At 48.1% G+C, this 14,637-nt stretch overlaps 1 protein-coding gene across 1 annotated transcript in view; it reads left to right on the top strand.

The window, feature by feature from the left end:
* Positions 1-14,637, top strand: part of AGBL1 (AGBL carboxypeptidase 1) — a 1,172,656-nt gene that overhangs the window by 444,794 nt on the left and 713,225 nt on the right. The gene's annotated exons all lie outside the window — the stretch shown is intronic.

The raw sequence follows: 14,637 nt of genomic DNA, 5'->3' as shown, positions 1-14,637 counted from the left end.
TCAGAGAAAAGACACGCTTACTTGCTCAGATAAGTTATTCTGTTTTAATGAATTATGTTCAGTTTTCACTATTTGGCCAACTCCAAAATGAAATGCATCCTATGACAGTACTGATAAACCTCATGCAGAAAGTTTGCAGATTAGCCTATTTCCACCCTCTTTACAAGTACAGCAATAGAAAAAAAAAAAAATGTCTCCTGCTGTGAAATAAATTTTTAATTTGTATACTAAAGGAATGCTTCTGGTAAAGATCATCAAAGAAAGTCAGGCTCCTATCCCCCAACATCCCCTCCTCAGGTTCCGCAGTAGACATAACCCTTCATCAGTTTTATCAGAAGCAGTCCTTTAAGGGGATTGTCAAGCAATATTCTTTTTATTTTTTTTACATCTGGCTGTGGCAGAGCAGCTGCTGGAGTGGCTTGTCTTTAGAGTTCAAGTAATGTCTAAATCCTGGAAATGTCAGGAAAGGCCTGCTCACCAATCGTTGGCTGCAGCAGTGACCTGTCTAAGCCAAATTTTGTCTGAATGGGCTATTGATGACATTTACAGTGTATCAGGTCCAGGTAATAGAGATGAGCGAATCAAAGTTGACGAAGTGGAATTTGATCCGAATTTCAGGAAAAATTCAGGAAATCCGAATTTCCTCATGCTTCATGGTAACGAATCACATTTTTTCCTAAAATGGCTGCTGCACACCTTAGGACATGGAGCAAAGAACTCTGGGAACGAGTTATATCCCACAATGCCATGCATGCAGCCAATCAGCAGACAGCCAGCCCTGTGATGTCACAGCCCTATAAATAGCCTCAGCCATCTTGGATTCAGACATTTTCCAGTGTACTTAGCGCAGGGAGAGACATCAACAGGTGCTAAGGACAGTGGTAGGAAAGACTTGAAAAAAATTATTTTGCTGAATAGAAGTTCAGGGAAAGAGCATTGAAGTGTAGGCAAAGGATAGGGAGGAATTATTCCACACTATAAAATGATAACAGAGTCCAATAGGGAAGTGTACAGCCTGGGTAATAGGAACAATCCTATTAAACCTTGCTGCACTGACTGGGGTTCCAAATTGCCATTATACTGCTGCTTTAAGGTTTGCAATAGATGATACCTCTGTAATTCCAGCAAACTTTTCTTGTTATTGGGGTGTAAGTGCTGTGTCATACAGCCATTAACAGGGTGTATTACTAGGAAATATTTCTATGTCTTATTTTCCCTTGTGCAGTTATATGTTCTAAATCCTTTTTTTAGCACGTATAAGTGGGGAAAAAAGGGCTTATTAGCCGTTGTGTGGTGAAGTGAGAAAATTAAAGCCCTTTTGGCGTGTAATAGTGGCAAAAAAAAAGTATTACTGTATTTTTCGCCCTATAAGACGCACTCCCCCCTCTTCCACCCCAAAAGTGGGGGAAAAATAGCACTGCGTCTTATGGGGCGAATGCTGCAATTTTACACTGATACTTCACTGCCGCTCTGCTGCACAGCGCGGCCGGAGTGTGTATCAGCGGGAGGGAGGAGGAACTGAGGGCCGGCATCTTGTTTTGTAATGGCAGCGGGGCCCGGTGCAGTCACTGTATTCTACTACACCGGGCCACGCTCACTGTAGTAATCATATAGGCAATGTTAATTCATCTCCAATCCAGGCTGTAGTACGGTACTTACTACTAACTTCCATAGCAGGCAGGAGGCCGGGCGAGTGGGCGGGAGCCGGCAGCGTAACTCACTACTTCACGCGCCTGCTCTGCCCACTTTATGAATGAAGCAGGCGGTGCAGGCGCGTGACGTAGTGAGTTACTCTGCCGCCTCCCGCCCGGTCGCCCGGCCTCCTGCCTGCTATGGAAGTTAGTAGTAAGTACCGCACTACAGCCTGGATTGGAGATGAATTAACATTGCCTATATGATTACTACAGTGAGTGGGGCCCGGTGTAGTAGAATACAGTGACTGCAATGGGCCCTGCTGCCATTACAAAACAAGATGCCGACCCCCAACCCCTGTATTAGGGGTCATTCACTACACAGGGACACTGTTATGGGGGGGATCTGTGGATAACACATAGCATAAGATGCTATGTGTCATCCACAGATCCCCCCCATAGCAGTGTCATGCCATTCCCATATGCCCCCATGACAGTGCCATTCCAAGATGGCCCCATAATAGTGCCATTCCTAGATGCCCCATAATAGTGCCATCCCCAGATGCCCCATAATAGTGCCATCCCCAGATGCCACCATAATAGTGCCATCCCCAGATGCCCCATAACAGTGCCATCCCTAGATGTCCCTATAACAGTGCCATCCCCATATGCCCCCATAACAGTGCCATCCCCAGATGCCTCCATAACAGTGTAATCCACAGATGCTCCCATAACAGTGTCATCCACAGATACCCCCATAACAGTGCCAACCACAGACCCCCATAACAGTGTGTCATACACAGTCCCCATAACAGTGTGTCATCCACAGATCCCCCATAATAGTGTCATCCACAGACCACCATTAGTTCAAAACCCACCAAAAGCACACCTTTTGGTTAAAAATATTTATTTTCTTATTTTCCTCCTCAAAAATCTAGGTGTGTCATATGGGCCGGTGCGTCTTATAGGGCAAAAATATGGTATTTACCATTAAGCGGTGCAGTTATATGTTCAAAAGCTTTTTTGGCCGTTCAGCGGTGCAGTTATATGTTCTAAATATTTTTTGCCGTGTATTAGTGGGGAGAAAAAAGTATTATTTGCTGTTGTGTGGTGAAGTGAGAAAATTACAGCCCTTTATGGTGTGTATTAGTGGCAAAAAAAAAAGTATTATTTGCTGTTCAGAGGTGCAGTTATATTTTCTAAAGCCTTTTTTGGGGTGTATTAGTGGCAAAAAAGGGTTTATTAGCCGTTGTGTGGTGAAGCAAGAAAATTACAGCCCTTTTTTGGGGTGTATTAATTTTCTTTTTATTTTAGCATGTCAGACAGAGAAGTGACAGACCCTACACAGGGGAGGGGCAGAGTCCTAAATGTTTCTTGCGCAGGCACAGGTTGCAGCAGAGTAAGGGGGCATGGCAGCAGGGGTCACTTCCAGGGAGCTGAGCTCCCAGTGTCAGCTAGCGTCATGTCTTGACCAGCAACCCAGCGGTTCTTGAAAGGTTGACTCAGTCATCCACTTCGTCACAAGTGACATAAGACACCCCCAGCCAAGAGTCGGTAGGTTCGTCAGATACAACCCTAATTTTGCATGGCCCGGGAGCAGGCACTGTGCCCTCACCTGTCCTCAACCTGCCTCTGTACTTTTCTCTTCCCTCAGCCATAGAAGTATTATAAGCTTTGAGCTCAGCTCCACTATACAGCGAGAACGAGCTACTAGAGGACAGTCAGCAGCTACCGCCCAGCAAAGATCTAGAGGAGACATCCGCCGCTTCCTCCGGTAGATGGGCAAGTAGTGATAAGTGGCGTGGGAGATGGTGTTGCGAGCGGTCAGGCTCATGGCTCAGAGACCATTGAGGAGGACATTAGTGATGTGCAGACAGTACTCAATGATGATGTAGCCAATCGCAATTGGGAACCGTGTGACAAAGGGGCTTCATCATGATCGGGAGAGGAGGGTGGCAGCTTGCGCGTGAGGCAGCGGTGGAGCCAGCAAGTCGGTAGCGTGGAGTCAGCAGGGTGGCAGTAGTGGGAGATCGGGAGCTAAACGTGCCCAGGGTAGACCACCCGCTTCGCAGGAGCCTGCCTGCCCAGAAAGTAGTGGTGCAGGGGTTCACGGAGGCAGCGGTGGTAGCAGCCAGTCAGTGCTGAGTGTTGGGGGTAAAATCACCTACTCGGCGGTGTGGCAGTTTTTTGTTAAGCCACCGGGGGAGGTGAACATGGCCATTTGCCGAATCTGTGGGCAGAAGGTGAAGCGTGGCCAGGGTGCCAATGTTGCAGAGACGGACATACCGCATGTGCAGCCAGTTCGGTTGCACAGGGGCCCAGAGCAGGAGGGGGCCTCTTCTTATGGCTGCAGGGGGAGATAAGCTACTCCCAGGGCCGTCTTTAAAGCGGGGCAAAGGCAGCTGCCCTGGGCCCAGTTGCTCCTGGGGGGCCCAAGCAGGGGCGTATGGGCATGGCGGGGGGAGCGCTCTGCCCGGGCCCAGCATGAAGTAGGGGGGGGGGGCCCGGCAGTTCTCGTCACTGCAGGGCTGTTCGTTTCTATAGTGAAGCAGGGAGACCTCTCTGCTCCCTGCTTCACTGATATTCAGAGCTCAGGCGCTCCCCCTTCTGGCCGCACATTGCGCTACTGGCTTTGGGAGGAGCGCTGTATGCCGGGAATCTGCCTCCAGCACAGTCAGCAGCGCGATGTGAGTGTGGGAGCCTGTCATCAGGAAAGAAGGTAAGTATTACGTTTTTTGTTTTTTTCCCCATAAAGCTGTAAAAAGGGGGCAACCAATAAAGTGAGGGGGCACAAAAGAGCATAACCACTGTGGGGGGCACATATCTGGGTATAATAACTACTGTGAGGGGGCACAGATATATAGGCATAACTACTGTGAGGGGCACATATCTGGCATAACTGTTGTAAGGCAGCTCATATCTGGCATAACTATGGGCACAAATCTGGCATAACCACTGTGAGGGGCACATATTTGGCATAACCACTGTGAGGTGCACATCTGGCATAACTGCTGTAAGGGGGCTCATATCTGGCATAACTAGGGGCACATATCTGGCATAACTGCTGTGAGGGAGGCACATATCTGGCATAACTGCTGTGAGGGAGGCACATATCTGGCCATAACTACTGTGAGGGGGCACATATCTGGGCATAACAACTGAGGGGGGCACATATCTGGGCATAACGACTGAGGGGGCAAATATCTGGCTATAACCACTGTGAGGGGCACATATCTGGCATAACTACTGTGAGGGGCACATATCTGGCATAACGACTGCGGGTGGGGGCACATATATGGATATAACCACTGTGAGGGAGGCACATATCTGGCCATAACGACTGTGAGGGGGCACATATCTGGCATAATGACTGTGAGGGGGCACATATCTGGCATAACGACTGTGAGGGAGGCACATATCTGGGCATAACGACTGTGAGGGAAGCACATATCTGAGCATAACTACTGTGAGGGAGGCCCATATCTGGGCATAACGACTGTGAGGGGCACATATCTGGCATAACGACTGTGAGGGGCACATATTTGGCATAACAATTGTGAGGGAGGCACATATCTGGGCATAACGACTGAGAGGGAGGCACATATCTGGGCATAACGACCGAGGAGGCACATATCTGGCTATAACCACTGTGAGGGAGGCACAGATATGGGCATAACTACTGTGAGGGGCACATATCTGGCATAACGACTGTGAGGGAGGCATATACCTGGGAATAACTACTGTGAGGGAGACACATATCTGGGCATAACGACTGTGAGGGAGGCACATATCTGGGCATAACGACTGTGAGGGAGGCACATATCTGGGCATAACTACTGTGAGGGGCACATATCTGGGCATAACGACTGTGAGGTAGGCCCATATCTGGGCATAACTACTGTGAGGAAGGCACATATCTGGGCATAACTACTGTGAGGGGGCACATACTGTATCTGGACATAATGACTGTGAGGTAGGCACATATCTGAGCATAACTACTGTGAGGGAGGCACATATCTGGGCATAACTACTGTGAGGGGCACATATCTGGGCATAATGACAGTGAGGGGGCACATATATGGGCATAACGACTGTGAGGGGGCACATATCTGGGTATAACTGCTGTGACGGGCCACAAGGAGGACATAACTATTTTGACGGCTTAATTACTGTGAGGGGCCACAATGTGGGCATTAGTACTGTATGGTAGCACTAGATTACCCTGCTATACATTGGCATGGCTCAGTCTTACAGGACCAGCACAGCGTCCCCTGTTGGTGATTTCACAGGGGCAGTCACCATCCCTTCCTTATGTGATAATTATTTTTCACCACAGGAACCTTGTTCTGGATCCAGTGGACATCACGCTGACGCCAGTGACAATCTGGATAAGGTAGGACCAGATTTTATTAGGACTGGGTGAGTGTAGCCATGCCTTGGGCTTAGGGCTCTTTCACACGAGTGGATCCTGTGCAGGTAATCCGCTGCATGAAAGAGAGCCAAGCCCCGCTCCGGACAGTAGAGACACGAAGCAGTAACATGACTGATAATGCTCTTTGCCTCTCTGTGATCTTTTTACTACAAAATCACAGTGACACTGTATGTTTTGTATTGCTTTAAGTAATGTTAGGACGGAATTGGTTATGTTGAGAACATGGCTTGGAGGCAGGGCCGGTGCAAGGATTTTTGCCGCCCTAGGCAAGATAAAAATTGCCGCCGCCCCCCCCACATGTCATCACATATGTTCCACCCCTTTCTCAGCATTTAAATTAAAAGAACTGCTATGTTTCCCTTAGGGTTAATCAAGCTTCTTGTAGCTGTCTCCCTGACAGCCGCTAGAGGTGCTTCCGCGATTCTCACTGTGAATATTACAGTGGGAAGATGCGGAACATAGTTTTGAATGCGTGCACATGCGCATTCGCAGCTGAGAGGAGGATCGGGGAGAAGAGTTCCCAGTGCCGGGGCTGGAGAAAGATAAGTGGCTAAAGGGGTTTTAACCCCTTCAGCCCAGTGGGAGGGGGACACGAGGGTGCCCCACTCCTAACAACTATATAGTGCCAGGAAAATGAGTTTGTTTTCCTGGCACTATAGTGCTCCTTTAACACCAGTACTGCACAGTGTCTTTTCTCTGCAGGAACAGGCTATAGACACCACACCAGTACCACTACATTAAACTGTAGTGGTTCTGGGACTATAGTGTCCTTCTAATGTGAGGTAAATTAGTTTCCAATGTAGTATTAATAACTAAACAATGAAATAATAAACATATTGCATTGTCTACTTACCACCAGGGCAATAAGATGATCTGGTCTCTGGCTGCAGTCTGGCTCTTGGTCTGGCTCTGGGGACTCCCTTCTCACGCTCTTCTCCCCCCTCCCTCCCTTGTCACTCTCTTCTCCCCCCCTCCCTCTCTTGTCACTCTCTCCCCCCCCCCCCCTCCCTCCCTTGTCACTCTCTTCTCCCCCCCTCCCTCCCTTGTCACTCTCTTCTCCCCCCTCCCCTCCCTTGTCACTCTCTTCTCCCCCCCTCCCTCCCTTGTCACTCTCTTCTCCCCCCTCCCTCCCTTGTCACTCTCTTCTCCCCCCCTCCCTTGTCACACTCTTCTCCCCCCTCCCTCATCACTCTCTTATCCCCCCTCCCTTGTCACTCTTTTCTCCCCCCCTCCCTCCCTTGTCACTCTCTTCTCCCCCCCTCCCTCCCTTGTCACTCTCTTCTCCCCCCTTTCCCTTGTCACTCTCTTCTCTCCCCCTCCCTTGTCACTCTCTTCTCCCCCTGCCCTTGTCACTCTCTTCTCCCCCTTCCCTTGTCACTCTCATTCCTCCTCCTACCTTGTCACTCTCATTCCCCCCCTCCCTTGTCACTCTCATTCCCCCCCACTCCCTTGTCACTCTCATTTCCCCCCCACTCCCTTGTCACTCTCATTTCCCCCCCACTCCCATGTCACTCTAACATTTGTTTCCTGTACCCGGCCGGACTGAAAGGAAGTGCACACTAAGTGAGCACTTCCTGTCAGTCCGGCCGGGTACAGGAAACAAAAGCTCCTGTACCGCGGACCGAACAGAGCTCGGCCACGCTACATTAGAGGCGCTTCCCTACTGTCAGTCCCTCTCTTTAGGCTGCGCCCGGGCGGTGCATGCACAATCATAGACGCGCCAGCCCTGGCAGTGAGGCAGCCGCCCGGTGCGGGGGAGGGCGCACTGCCGTACTTAAAAAAATAACTTGCGGCATGACCGGCCCGGCCGCCACTTAACCAATGCTTTTTTTTTAAACCGCACGGGGCCGGCGCCCCCTACTAAATTGCGCCTAGGCGGCTGCCTAGGTCGCCTTACAGGTGGCGCTGGCCCTGCTTGAAGGGGAGGGGGCCCAGGCACTTTCTTTGCACAGGGGCCCTCTGCTGTCTGTGTCTGCCCCTGCAATGTTGTAACCACGGCCCTGCGCCAACATATGCAGCATCACCATAAATTGGCCTGGGAGAACCGTGGCTCCAATGTGGTGGTCCAGCCTGCCGCAGCAACTGCTGCATCACCCTGTGGAACGCACCCGATTTCAGGCAGTCAAGGCTCCACCACATCAGCCGAGGGAAGCTGTCTGTCCTTCCCATCATCTGCTGGTCCTTATGCTCCTGCTCCATCTCCTCCTAGTCAGTCATTTCATCAGCAATCAATCACCGAAGCGATTGCCAAGAGACAACAGTATGCGTGCACTTATCCAACGGCGCAGCAGCTAAACATGCTCCTGGTCAAGTTGCTGGTACTGCAATCCCTCCCTTTCCAAGTGGTGGACTCTGCACCTTTCAGAGAACTGATGGCTTGTGCTGAGCCAAGGTGGAGAGTCCCAAGCCGTCATTTCTTTGCCAAAAAGGCAGTACCAGCCCTGCACACATATATAGAACAGAAGGTGGGCCAGTCCTTGAGACTGTCGGTGTCTGCCAGTGCACGGAAGCGCCGATGTGTGGAGCTGTAACTACGGTCAAGGATAATATATGTCCTTTATAGCCAACTGGGTAAATGTGGTTCCTGCCCAGCCAAACCAGCAACTTCTGCCTCCATGTTGTCATGCCGTTGGTCCTGAGACAATGTCCGCCTCTGCCTCCTCATCCTCCACCTTGTCCTCAGCCTCCATTGCAGGGAAAATTCACAGTGTTCATCCAGGATACCACATGTGCAGGGCAAGGTGGTGTCACGCTGTTCTACACCTCGTTTGTCTGGGCGAACTGAGTCACACAGGGGAGGAACTGCTCTGTGTCCTTCATCAATAAATCGAATTCTGGCTTTCTCCGTGACAACTCAAAATCGGAACCATGGTGACCGACAACGTGAAGAACCGCTGCATCAAGGAGGGCTGAGCCATGCGCCCTACATGGCACACGTGTTCAATCTGGTTGTCAAGCGGTTCCTGAAGTCTTCCACCCATCTGCAAGACATCCTAAAAATGGCCGTGAAACTTTGCATGCACTTCAGCCACTAATACACCGCCAAGCACACCCTCCTTGAGATGCAGCGGCAGAATGAGGTCCCCCAGTATAGGCTATGTGACTTTTCCACCCTCCATATGTTGGACCAACTATATGAACAGAGAAAGGTCATAAATGAGGATCAAAGCGGACAGGAGTACTCCCTTGTACAACTTCGATGTCAGCCAGTGAAAGATCATTCATGACACCTGCCGTTTGCCCAGGCCATTTGAGGATGCCACATTATTTGTCATTCGCCAGGACTATGGGATGAACAATGTCATTCCACTGCTTCACATCCTGGAACAGATGCTGGTACATCTGGCTGGTCAGGGGACTGGAGACGTGGCACCTACATCTCACGGCTACATGAGCCCTGTGGGGGCTGAACTGGAGGAGGAGGACATTGGAGCACAAGCAATGTGTAGCAAAATTAGTGGTTTTTACACACAGATGACAGGAGAGGAGGAGCAGGAGCAGCTGGAGAAGCAAGAGGAAGATGAGGCAGATGACCCAGGCACACTGTGGCAGTATGCAGTGGAGATGGAGGCAGGGAGTCCCTCCGAGTCACTTGCGCAAATAGCCCGCTGCATGTTCACTTGCCTGGGAAGCGGAATTGTCACCATTTGGCAGAGGGATGACTTCTGGCTCTCCACCCTCGCTACCGGTCCAAAATGGGGGCCTTTTTTTACACCCGCTGAGAGGAAGGACAAACTGAACTACTATAGAGACATCCTATATGTAGTAAGTTGGTCATTGCCTATCTGTGCCATTGTCCTTTATCTCGCAGGTCTGACCGGGGAAGGGGGGTGCCTTCTGCGCTTTCATTCCACTGCCATGGCTGCTGTGGCGGGGTGGGGGGAGGGGGGTAGGAGCAGTACCAGATCCATCAGCAGCAGCTTGAGTCTAGAGTCGCTGATGAGAAGCTTTCTTAACCCGCCTAGTGAAGAAACTACTCACCAGCAGCAGCAGGTAGACCTGGAGCAGGACCTTAACCAGCAGGTGGTGGCATACTTGGACAGTACCCTGCCACCCCACATAGAAGATCCGCTGGACTACTGGTCAGCCAAACTGGATTTGTGGCCACAACTGACTGAGTTTGCCCTGGAAAAGCTGTCCTGCCCAGCCAGTAGTGTGGCATCAGAGCGGGTGTTTACTGCGGCGGGGGCCATAGTTACCCTACGGAGAACTCGCCAAAATGTGTAGAGACTTACTTTTGTCAAGATGAATCAGGTGTGGATCCGCCAGGATTTCCACCCACCAATGCCTGATGCATCAGATTAGATCATCCCATCCATGCTGCCTCACCCAAACCTTGACAAAAGAGAACGGTTTCTTCTGGCTACCTGCCTCATCTACAATTATAATGTTACTACCCACCTGATGTCACACATCTGATGCCCAGTGCTCCTTCTTACACCCACCATTATCAGCGGGTAGTGTTATTGCCACCCACCTCTCCACTCTGTCACCGGGTCTCTCAGTGGTCTCCTGATTCTGCTGCCACCTCACCATTCATGTCTCCTCATGCTGCTGCTGCCACCTCCACACTATGTCACCTTGCCACTCTGTGGCCTCCTCATGCTGCTGCTAACTCAACACTATCACCTTGTCACTCTGTGGCCTCCTGATGCTGCTGCTGCCACCTCCATACTATGTCACCTTGCTAATCTGTGGTCTCCTCATGTAGCTGCAAACTCACAACTCTGTCTCTGGGCCACTCTGTGGTCTCCTCATGCTGCTGCCGTCACCTCCACACTCTGTCATTGTGCCACTCAGTGGCGTCCTTTATGCTGCTGCTGCCACCGCCACACTATGTCACCTTGCCACTCTGTGGCCTGCTCATGCTGCTACTAAATTAACACTATGTTACTGGGCCTCTCTGGGGCCTGCTCATGCTGCTGACACCTCCCCACTATGTCACTGGGCCACTCGGTGGTCTCCTCATGCTGCTCTTACCTCAAAACTATATCATTGGGCCACTTTGTGGACTTCTCAAGCTGTTCAATCCAACCCACCCACCTATCCATGACTGGGCCACTTTTTTGCCTTTTTGGCCTGGTTGAGATCATCATTTACTTGACACTTCTTTTGATCATCAGAAGGAAGGAAAAATGAGACACACAACAGATGCTGTCTGTGTAGCAGCTGTAAGGCCTGTATGGTCCCATAAGAATTGGCTTATGATTTGGTAACCAAAAGCAGGAATAGGTACAAAACACAGAAAGCATGCAAATATTCCATTCACGTGTCAACTCTGGTTTGGATCCACTCCTGTTTTTTTGGGCTTTATCAATACTGATGGATTACTGAGCAAATGCAGACTGAGTGAAGACAGATGCTCAAAAGACAGGATCTGTTTTTTGGGGGGGTTATTGTTCTGACGGATCAGAGGAAGGGAAAAATAATCAGTGACATCAACACAAACTTACTGCTGACACCCGCTCCACTAGGGGAGCTCTACTTGTATAAGTGTTTAATAGAACAGGTTCTGTAGACATCTATTTAGAATCAACTGATGATGGTGCAAAAGGAGTGTGCTCTTTCACGCTACAGTAGGATCTTGGGCCAGGAAATAGCTGTTTTTAACGCAATTCTCCGAAAATACAGTACAGACCAAAAGTTTGGACACACCTTCTCATTCAAAGAGTTTTCTTCATTTTCATGACTATGAAGGCATCAAAACTATGAATTAACACATGTGGAATTATATAATTTGCTTTAATTACTGCTTTGCACACTCTTGGCATTCTCTTGATGAGCTTCAAGAGGTAGTCCCCTGAAATGGTCTTCCAACAGTCTTGAAGGAGTTCCCAGAGATGCTTAGCACTTGTTGGCCCTTTTGCCTTCACTCTGCGGTCCAGCTCACCCCAAACCATCTCGATTGGGTTCAGGTCCGGTGACTTCTGGAGGCCAGGTCATCTGGCGCAGCACCCCATCACTCTCCTTCATGGTCAAATAGCCCTTACTTTCAAAGTTTTCCCAATTTTTCAGCTGACTGACTGACCTTCATTTCTTAAAGTAATGATGGCCACTCGTTTTTCTTTACTTGGCTGCTTTTTTCTTGCCATAATACAAATTCTAACAGTCTATTCAGTAGGACTATCAGCTGTGTATCCACCTGACTTCTCCTCACCGCAACTGATGGTCCCAACCCCATTTATAAGGCAAGAAATCCCACTTATTAAACCTGACAGGGCACACCTGTGAAGTGAAAACCATTTCAGGGGACTACCTCTTGAAGCTCATCAAGAGAATGCCAAGAGTGTGCAAAGCAGTAATCAAAGCAAAAGGTGGCTACTTTGAAGAACCTGGAATATGACATATTTTAAGTTGTTTCACACTTGTTTGTTATGAATATAATTCCACATGTGTTAATTCATAGTTTTGATGCCTTCATAGTCATGAAAATAAAGAAAACTCTTTGAATGAAAAGGTGTGTCCAAACTTTTGGTCTGTACTGTACATTCGGATCGAATCAAATCTTTTCGACGAACCGGCCAAATCAAATTTTTGAGAAATTCACTTATCTCTACCAGGTAATGTAGAACAGTAGGGACCAGAACAGCGTCAGAACAGCGTCAGAACAGCGGGGGATTGGTGACAGTGAATATGGATTTTTTATTATTATTATTATTTAATTTTATATGTTTATAAAATACTGTTGTTCAACCCTTACACTTTTATGTCAATGTGTAATTCAGATTTTCTTTCCATGCTTACATACATATCTCAGCACTCCTTTACCCTTCACACAGCATCTATAAGAGCTAAGAAGATCCTGTCTCCAGCTGCCACTAGAAGTATGGTAACATATGGCTGGACAGACACCCATGTGTTTCACATAGTAATTGGGTATTTTATAATGAAAGGCGCAGCATTTCACACAAAACACTGTTCGTAGCATTTGACTACTACAGGCATCGACAGCGTGTACTGGAATTCGATTCATCTGGGTAATGAGAAACCTGTCTCTATAAAAAGCTTACTCTGCGTGCTTACATTGTACTCTATAGCTGGAGCTTGTCACTGTTGTAAGGGATTTATCAGTTTTTCAATGAGAAAAAAACTGTAATGTACATCTGTAATGTGACCTCATGATCAATAGGGCCAGTTTTCCTTTTCTCAGTATAGATAAAGCCTGTTAAAGATGTGAAAAATCGATTACAAAACATAAAACAGATCAACTTTGCATTATACCGTGTGCAGCTGTTGTCAATTAGGGGTCCTCCGGAGCCCCATTCAGCGCTGCAGCTGTAGAGTCTGATACGTGTAACATGGTGTGTGGCAGCTAAACGCAGTTAAATCACCATTATTGTTGCGGAAGGAAATAAAATGGATTTGCACCAGACAGAAACACACACAACTAATAAAATCCCAAGAAACTGGAAAGCTCATAGTCCCAATTCATGAACAATTTATATACAGTAATTTAAATTCCTATAAATTAGATTTGGTACAATTTCAATAATCCTGCAATTTCAAGGCCAGATGTGCTGGATTATCAATTTCCATGGATTTGTCAGACTGATATCCATAATTCTTTGTCAGCTAAATTCATCAACCACAGAGCAAATCTGCCATGGCTCTGTTCACATCAGCAGCATGGCTTCCATTTATAACAGAAGACACAGCACTGAGCCAGCAGCAGCTTGTTGTGCTGTAGTGCCCTATATAGATAAAATGCCCCCATAGTGACCCCAGTATATAAATGGGCCCCAAATATATAACCCCCCAGTAGTGCTAACAAATTAAAATAAAAATACCACACCATGGACACTCTCTGGAACACTTGCTCCGCACTAGAGGCAGTATGAACATGTGAACATGTTGACGTCACAATGCTGGGAGCGTGAGATCCTGCTGCCTGCAGTGTAGAACAAGTGTTCCAGCTAGCGTTGATCCGAATCTCAGGGAAAATTTGATTCGCCGCAAAGCAGTAAAAAAAAATATAATCATAGTTACCATTTGGTCGCAACAAGCCAGCCGCTGCTATCTAGATTGAAGATCTTGCACGGAATCCTGTGTGCGTTGACGTATCACGTCTCCATGGCAGGCAACGTGAAGACATCACCACGGGTCGCACAAGATTTTGTGCTAGATCTTCAATCAAGATGGCTGCGGTTGGCTCATTAGAATCAAATGCATGAGGGTAAGTATAATTTTGATAATTTTTTTCAAACTTTATATTGTATTATTGCTGTCAGATGCCACAATCAGCGATGAGTGTGGCATCGGAGGGGTACAATGACGGGGGACGGCACAAACGCTTCTCCCTGTCATTGCACCCACTACTTAAAAAGAAATGTGCTTTGTGACAAAGTAATTTGTCACAAAGCTAATTTTTTGGTCAAATTTGGCGAAGTAGCTGAACCGAATTTTTCAAAACTTCGCTCATCACTAGTGCTAACAAATTAAAAGTAAAAATAAACACACTATGCTTGAACACTTGCTCTGTAGAAGAGGTCTCAGTAGAATTACAGTACAGTAGAAGTCTCATATTATGATAATTATTATTATTATTTTATTTTTTATTTTTTTATGTAACTGGCT

Source organism: Bufo bufo, chromosome 1 (assembly GCF_905171765.1).
Source record: "Bufo bufo chromosome 1, aBufBuf1.1, whole genome shotgun sequence".
In the NCBI taxonomy this organism is placed as follows: Eukaryota; Metazoa; Chordata; class Amphibia; order Anura; family Bufonidae; genus Bufo; species Bufo bufo.
This window is presented reverse-complemented; position numbering and strand designations above follow the sequence as displayed.